We start from the raw sequence: 8,950 nt of genomic DNA on the forward strand, positions 1-8,950 counted from the left end.
GGTTGCAGTGTGAGCAAACACAGTTTTAACACAGTGAGAAGCACAAAGAGTGTTGACAGGACTTTCACAGGAATGCTGATCAATGCCATGCATATGTGGTATGGCACAAAGTGTATGAAAGCTTTTGCTGGGGGAAAGCGCTGTCCCAGATTATGTGCATAGATCTCTGAGTTTCTCTTTGAAATGTGCTTCCACTGTGGTGGTCATTTTTCCCCAGTGCAGTTCAGTACAGAGGAAAGAAGCAATGAGGACTGGGCTATCTTACCTTCTGCCCAGTTTTCAGTTCTTGCCTTGGATGTTTCTACAACTTGTTCTGCTAGCAGAAGCAAAAATTCTGATATCCCAGAGTATTTGTAGAGACTCCATACAAGGCAAACTTTGCATTCCTTTCCCACTTCAGATATAATACACAAAAAATGTCCTTGCCCTTAGTGTAATTATTTGTAAGAGGTTTTAGTCTACTTCATGAGATTGAAAGTAGAGAGACCTGGATGTAATGTTCCTAATGAATCAAGTACATCCTAAGGCCTGACAGAAAAGAATACACTGTTGCAGATTTAAGTTGCTTTCAAAGAATCTCTTTACTGCTCCCATATCTCAGGGGACAGGCTGCTGGTGGTGGTTGGCCAGGAATCCCATTTTGCTGGTAATTTAACGGAGCATGGAGATTTTCTGATACAGTTGTTCTTATTCCATGTCCCCTGTCATTTTACAATTCTAAGATATATACGAAAACATCTGATCGTGGAAGCAATACAATTACAACTCAAAAAATGCTCATTCAGTTATGATGCCAGAACATTCTCCTGTCTTGCACATATGTATTATGCTGCAATCCTCAATCATGGGACTACATTTTTTTCATCCAAATATGATGTTAGGTAAGCCTCTTGAATAGAAGACAAATGCAGTGTTGTGGACTTGATTCTTCCTTGTCCAGAACGTTATGCCCTTGTTTTCAGTTATGTCAGCTGCTTCTGCAGTGCTGCCCCATTGGAAGTCTTTACTTGCTAATGGTGGTATTTCTCACAAGTTTTTCACAGCTCCAGCAGAAGATGCACTTTAAAGTCACAAACATACATTGTCATACAAACAACTAGTCTTAATTTCAGAAACTCAGTTTCCCTATCTGCTACGTGGAAATATGCAGACCAGCCTCATATTTGGAAGAGGAGTTTATGACTGGTTGAAAGACACTTTTGAAGATGGGAGAAAAATGATAATAGGTCTTTCTTACTGTAAGTATCTTGGGGAAAAAAAGCCTTTCAGAACAGGCAAGTGTATGTTTAACATACAAATGAAGCAATGTCCTCTACATTTCATACCAAAAGAAAAACTGCTTACACTTATACATTGGTGACATTGGCAAGAATCTTTGTCCTTGTAGAATTATTTCCCTGTAAAGCAGCTGACAGATATGTCTGTATATACAGGCCAACTGAGGAAATTAAAAAATTTTGACTAGCATAACTTTTATTTTACCCTTTCTGCATCCTTATTGATAAGTATTCTTCCTCTTTGATGCTGGTCTTGTATAATGACTGGCTACAAATATCACATACTCATAAGGAGCTAAATATTACAAAGCAGCTTAAATGTCTGTAACAGCCTTTGTGAAGGATAAATACATAAGTAACTCAAATGCTGTTCACTCTTACATGTCTTTTTCTACTTGAAAAAATTTCTGACTTAGTCTTAAAAAGTGGTATATTTAAAATATCATCATCATCTTCAGCATGTTTGTGTTAATCAGAGTCCAGTTCTTTGAATAGGGATTACAAAAGGCAGACACCTTGATTCAGCTGCTTAAGTTTAGATAAGTATAATTTTTGGCACCATAGTATGAATATTTTTGTGGAAAAAAGAGGGGCAAGTGTGAAATACAGTCTCTCAAAAGGAAACATCTAGACAGGAAAACACTTTGTTTTCCTTATAGTTTCTTAAAAGCATAAGTTACTAGATAAAATACTGTCTGCTACATCATATGTTCATGCCATAAAAAAAGTTTGTCTTCATGTTTGTGTCCTAATTTATCAGCCATCTACCCTGTCAAACCTACTCTGTTGTCATCTGTGATCATGCCTGGATAGTCTAAAGGAAAATTCTTGTGGTCTTTCTCCTGCATACAGTAGCAGCCTATAAGGCAGTTTCAACCACTGTTGAAGGGAGACTATACCTCAAGTACAAAGTGCAAGACTTTGCTTCTGTTCATATACTCTTACATAGCTGCAACTGCTGAGCTGCTGCGCAGTGGCATATGTAATGGAGTTCCAGGTAGGTGACAGAGCACGACATTCATTCCTATTCAGGTATTCTTTTGAGACTTGGCTATTACAGCACGAGTTGTCTGGACTCGATCCATTCCTTGAAGCAGCTGAGTGCACGCACATCAAATACTAATTCAGACAGAGCAGGACCAGCTCAGAAGTCTTGCTTGACCAAACGTGCAGAAAAACTTGCTCATCCTGAGCTTTGAGTTTATAGTCAGGATTCTCTGTAAATAGACTCTATTAATTATGAAGTCGAATGATTTTATTTTCCATTTAATCATGAATCATTTTATTCTAAGAAAGTAAGTGAACAGAAGGAGTAAGAACGTACCTGGTCCTTGAAAAGAAAATACTTTTCAACTTAATGATGCCAGTCCCACTGTTGGTTTCCTAAACTTACACTGAGGGGAATTTTTTTCCTCCAAAGCCTTCTGAAAGGCCAAAATACACAAAACTGCTGTTCTGTGACTGTTGCTTACACCCACCCCCCAAAAAAAACAAAAAAAAAACCCAAAAACATTTGTGGGGAGGAAGGGAAGAGAACAGTGGAAAGGACAGGTAGGAAAGGAAAGGTAAACTCCAAGCAGAGATCAGAGTGGTCCTCCTACATTTTTTAACTGTTCTAAATAAAGCAACAGTGTACGAAAACATGGGTTCAATAAAGCAGTGAGGCAACTCTATCAAATGTTATTAAACATGAAGCTACAACTCCTGTCTCAGGAAGTGCATAAGCTGCACCTTACTAGAAGTTGGGAAGAGAGAACAAAATAGTGCTTTATTTGTGGACTGTTCCTACACTTTTCTCTATACAGCTGTCATTGGATGACGGCATAGGAAGCTAAACAGACTTTTCGTCTGTTTATAGCAATTTTTAGAAGCTGTCCACGTGCTTATACTGAAATCAAGAGTGAAATATTGGCCCAAAGTTCCCTTTTCAACTGCCCCACACGTCCTTTTTCTTAGCGACGAGTCACCCCAATGGCTCAACTCTGCCAAAGTATATTGCCCTCTCGGTCTGCCAGCAGCTCTTAATTGTGTGGTTGCTCCCTAGCTGTTAAGTCAAAATGAGTTGATTTGGTAGAGCCTTAATACTAAGCTGTTTAAAGGAACCCAGCTTATTTGTAGTGAAAAGGATTAAGGGAAGCATTCGCTTGTGCAATCAGATGAGCAGATCTATGGAGGTGGTAAACTCCACAGGCCTAAACATTCGTAAGGCCATGTTGCCACAACCAGAAGAGAATGCATGAACCTTATTTTGTAGTACTCAGAGCCTTCAAGATTTTTCCCCTGCTTTTGTATAAAAATAAGCTTTTGCATTTATTTCCTCAGGCTTTTTTATTTTTATTTCCTCAGCTTGCTCTATTACAAAACACCTAAAAATACATGTGCTTGTTTTCCATGTCAAATGTAAAAGGAAAGGTTCTTTTTAGACAAATCCACAGAAGGGTTTATTCCAGGATTTCTAATGATTTTATTTATTACTATTTTCTCTGTAAAAATTACTGTCCTGAGTTTGCAGACATTGTGCTGAAGGAATATACTTAAAAGATTCTGGTTCATGCCGTTTGCTGTGGTGTGAACTATAGCAGGAGTTGAAGGACCAAGAATCAATCACTCCTGTTAGTCTAGACATGTACAAACATCCAGCAAGAGAATGTCCATACCCTGTGTTTCATTAATTTTGACTCTCACATGGCTAAGTCTTATTCCCCTTCTTTGTACTGGAGAGGAAAAGGTCTCATGGGTCATCACGTCTAGTTTTTGCTACCTCAGGCAGTCACGTTGTCTAATCCATTTCAGAAACTAATTAGGCTCCATTTTAAAACAAATTCTGTTTGCTGCCAGCCCTGCTCACACTAGTTGAGGCTGTATGGCCTGCTGCTTTCTTACAATACTTGATAAAATACCAAGCGTGCCACGATTTTATTCTAAGTCATCCTTTGTGAGACTGCTCCAAAAGTCTAAATGCGAGCACAAATATAGATTAATGTATTTGGGGTTTTTTTATTGTTTATGATACTGTAATATCCTTCCTCTGAACAGCAGGAAATGAGTTTCTGTTGTGACAGAAGTAAATAGTTAAAGAATATTTTTACTTAATAACACACCAGAGGCTACACTTCTGGACCGCAGCACATTAAACGAACTGGCAAGTAATGACTGAAGGCTCCCATCTCACTATGCTTCTTTCATGCAAAATGGTGAGGCTGAACTAAAGCCTCGGTGAGGTAGGCTGCAATGGCTGAGATGAGCTCCTAACACAGACGTTTAATGAGTTGCTCTAAACAGAATAGTCCTTCCTACAAGACTGTATAGTATAAATCTGAAATGGACTGCAAAACAGAAACAAAAATCAGTAATGGGCGTCACCCAATTACTACCAGAGGGAAAATATTACTATTTGTGATTTACTCTCAGATTTCTATATATCTGTTAAGGAATTTAGGATTTTCAGTGATGTTAGATCACCCTGCCCTAGGAACAAGACAGAAATTTTTGTTACACCCTATCGTCCTGAGCATCACACCACATTTCCATTTGCACTGCTGTTCCTCAAAGCTAAGTCGCAGCAATGCCACAGCCAGCTTTTGGTCCTGTTTTGATTCCAGTGGCCCGTCTAGACATTCCGGGGTAAAAATGGAGTTCTTCCTTGGCACCTCTGCTGAGAACCCTCGCGTCTGCACAGCTGCCGTGGCTGTTGGGTTTTGTCATTATACATCAGTACCTTGGTCTTCATTACTTCAGCTTTTTCACCAACTGTTGAACATGAACACGGAAACCATACCACTCATTTTGAGGCTTGCTCTTGCTCCGAAAGCCGTATTGTAGAGCATGTGACGTGACTGGGTCACAGGCTGTGATACCATAAACAGCAGATTATGGATTCATTGCAGGAACCCACCAGAAGAACAGCTGCATTGTAATAGAGAAGGCTCTTATTCAGGGATTGCTCTCTACTTCCAGCAAAGAAAATACAGAAAATCACTGGCAAAATAAATACATAGGTGTTCCCTTGTTCCACTGAGAATATCCTTCTTCAGGTCATCTACAGCTCCAGTATTACAGCATAAACATGAATCTCTGGAGTGTAGAAGTGCCTTTATAGAGCACTTTATAGAGATTAGTTATTTGCCCTTCACAAGTGTGTTTTACCACGCTGACCTGCTCTAGAAAGATGTCCTATACTTCCCCTGTCAACAGCAGTTAAATCTTGTTAAAAGAAGAAAAAGAGCCACCATACTGTAGTCTCTTCCATTCAATAGCTCTTTTAGTCTATCTGTATTGCTTTTATTACTTGTGTTATTCAAGTTAGCAAAATGAAATCTTTTTCTACAGCATGGCCACAGCTAAAGCTCTTTCATGGTAAATACACTGATAGTAATTAACCACACTAATATATTGTGTTATGTTGCAGAAACTGTCATTCCTGGCATAGATGATAGTCTGTGAAAAGCCTTTCAGTTTCACAGAATATTCACTTCAGTACAAGATGATACCACATCCTACTGGAATAAAACATAACAATAATTTAGATTGCTGAAATTTTAAGGTACCAGTTGAAAAGTTTTATTTTGCTAGTTTAACTTACTTCCTGCTAGGCTTGGCACAAATGACATAATAATAGGAATGACATAAAGCTTCACTTTTTATTGCTAAAAATGTACAAGAGAGTCTGGAGCACAATTGTGGATTTTTTTTCTGACAATGTGCCCAAAATTTTAGTAATCAGAGTGAAGAAAAAAGTCTTGCGTTTGTTGATTTTTCAGACTTATTTTAATTGTTTTCAGAAATAAAATTGGAGGAAAAAAATTACACTTCTTAGCTGAGAAACCTTTAAAATATCAAGTGCCTTATTAGTCACACTTTACGGGCTTGAAATAACATCTGAATGTATACTTAACATAGGAAAAACGCCTACACTGCCTCTCCCACTGTTACCATCAGCTTAAAGCTGCATGGAATTAAATGGATATGCATAGCAATGCATTTTTCTCAGTGTCACTCATACTTTGGATCTCTGAGGATCTAGCTAAACACTTCCCCGCATTTCTCTGACTTCAGTCGTTTTTAGTTCACCTATGGTCCGGCCCTGTCATCTTCTTTTTCACAGAAGTTTCTTTCCCAGCTCCTACGTAGTTCGTATCCCTGCCCCCCAACAGTCTTTTTCAGGGATCTGATTCTGCTCTCATTGCTCTGTGCTCCAGCACTCCTGTTTCTCTCCCCCCAAGTAGGGTATGAAATGCTGCTCAGACACTCAGTAGCCAACAGAGCAAATTAAAGGGACTAATCTAGATGGACCAGAAAAAAATTCGGTGCCTCTGGCACCAGAGATGCTGAAAGCAGAAGGTGCTGAGACCCTTATCATAGCAGTGTCTTCAGTACTTGCTTGCTAGCTCCATTCCTGATCTGTAGGTGGTTGAGAGGGAGCACTCTTTCCTCTTTTCCTAGACTTCCTCATTCCTGTGAAACCACTCCAGGCAAGCTCAACTCAGTCCCCAAGAGTAAATATCTCTACGTGTCTAAACTACTGGTTAAAACCTCTAAAGTCAGAGTGGAATTAAACCACCAAGGCTAAGCACCAAGGGAAGCTTTTGTAAGACCTTCCCCTTAGCAGGAGGAACAGTTATTGGATACAGAGTCTGAACTTCAAAATCCGTATGTTTAAAAGTCCTACTGTGTCTCAAAAGCACACCCCTATCAATTCTAGTTCTCCAATGGAAAAGCATAAGTTTGTAATTTAGGAGTTCAGTCGTTTGAAGACCAGGCAATCAGGATCTATTCCTGTCCGGCAGATGAGGATGTTGCTAAGGCAGTTTCTCCATTTCATAATCATTTTATATCTGTTTCTCTCTCTTCAGACCCCTTTGCCAGCTGGCATTCCTTTTTCTACTCTTCCAGTAGGCATTGCTTCAGCTCAGCTTGATCCCTATGGGGGAGAGCAGCAGCCTATTTAGAATTTAAAACATTTACAGATTTAATGGCTGGAACCCCAGAGAACAACTTAGCAAAAGGCTGATGGTGGCACTTAGCCAGATCATCTCCAAAGCACTACTATTGAAAGAACCAGCTACACATGTTAAAGAAATATCAAATATGTAAAGCCCAGTGCATGTAACACGCAGATAATAGTATGAAGTAATAGGCTAACTAACTCAATAACAGTCTCATAACTACAGGCAATTACAGTATTTTGTACTCGCTTCTAGGGTCCTCTAAAAGGATCATATCTATATTATAATAAAACTCCCATAGACTCTGGCAGGACTGGGATTTAGAGTTAAACTGTGGCTAGAATAAGGGGAAGATATTTCTTTTGCAAGTGGTCCAGGAAGTGATTATATAAAGGCATTGATAATTCATTTGCATATAAAATAACAACAACAGTAACGGGAGCTAAATTATCCCATCTATGCAGAAACTGGGTGGTCAGGACTGGCTTGTCATTATTCTCTTGTCATATACGCAATTCAGTTTGCAGCTGCATTTCTGTCTTACGAATCCAATTCAATCAAGAGAACTGAAACATCATTAGCAAACTCACTGATTTATCCCCCAGTAAAGTGCTGATACAGGCTTCTATTCCTGTTGATAATAAATTCTCTGCAGAGCATGTTTGCGCTCCCTAGGGAGCTCCCGTTATTCTGATGGCTACGGGTTTCTAACTTCTAACTGCTGGAATTCTGAAGCTTGAGAATCTGTGAAGGTAGTGCCCCAAAACTGTGGGAATCACAGGAGAGGAAGTAGGACTCAAGCCCAGGATGTATACCCAGTCACTACAAAGATGTGGCTACATGTAGCTGCAAGTGAAGCAGCGGCTGGTGCCTGAAGAAACTGCTACAATAAGATTTTTTTTCTTTCTGAAAAATGACCATTTTTTCTTGTTTTGATCACTTTCTCTCCATATTTTTCCTAATGTGCCTGCCTCCAAAGCCTTGCTTACCTCTCTACCTGTTTTCCTGGTCTCTCACTTGTTTTGTTGTTGTAATTACCACCTTGCCTGGCTCTGGCTCATTTACCTATGCTTCAGCCACTCTACTGGAAAAAATCAGCAGCTCTAAAAACCAGTGCAAAGTGTTATGTCCTGGGATGATTCCCGTTTTTCCTCCTGAACATCAGTGATTTTTAATAAAGGTAATGCAGAACCTTTTTCTACCACCAGGACTCTAGATGGGCAGCTCTCAGCTCATCACACAGTCATCTCATATTGCCACTTTCACATTCCCGCAATCCATTGCATACTATTTCAAGGTCAGGGCACGTGCTTCAATGTCCTTTCAATGTGGACTCCAAAAACAAAGGCCCGAGGGCTGTTAGAAGTGCTGTTGCCATCTAGGAATAATTTCCTAAGCTACAGTTTGAGTACCTTGTTTAACAGTACTGGGTCATTCTATCTGCTAGGTTCGTGTGATGTTTGGTTTGCCTTTGGCCCTTTCATCTTTCAAACATGAAAAAGTAATTTCCTTCAAAGGTGGGAAGTCAGAGTTAATGTTCTGGGCTCTCTGACAGCTAAGAAACACTTCAGAGTGATCTGAACTTAATTTTAAAATATTCACAAAAAGTAAGAATCCAAATCTGCCTATTATAGTAGCCCATGTTTAAAATAGCATTAACAAAAAGTTTTGTTATGTTCCTCTCTTGGAATGGTATTGGTTTTGTACTTACTGAATATGATATCTAAG

Source organism: Rhea pennata, chromosome 1, assembly GCF_028389875.1.
Source record: "Rhea pennata isolate bPtePen1 chromosome 1, bPtePen1.pri, whole genome shotgun sequence".
Taxonomy (NCBI): domain Eukaryota; kingdom Metazoa; phylum Chordata; class Aves; order Rheiformes; family Rheidae; genus Rhea; species Rhea pennata.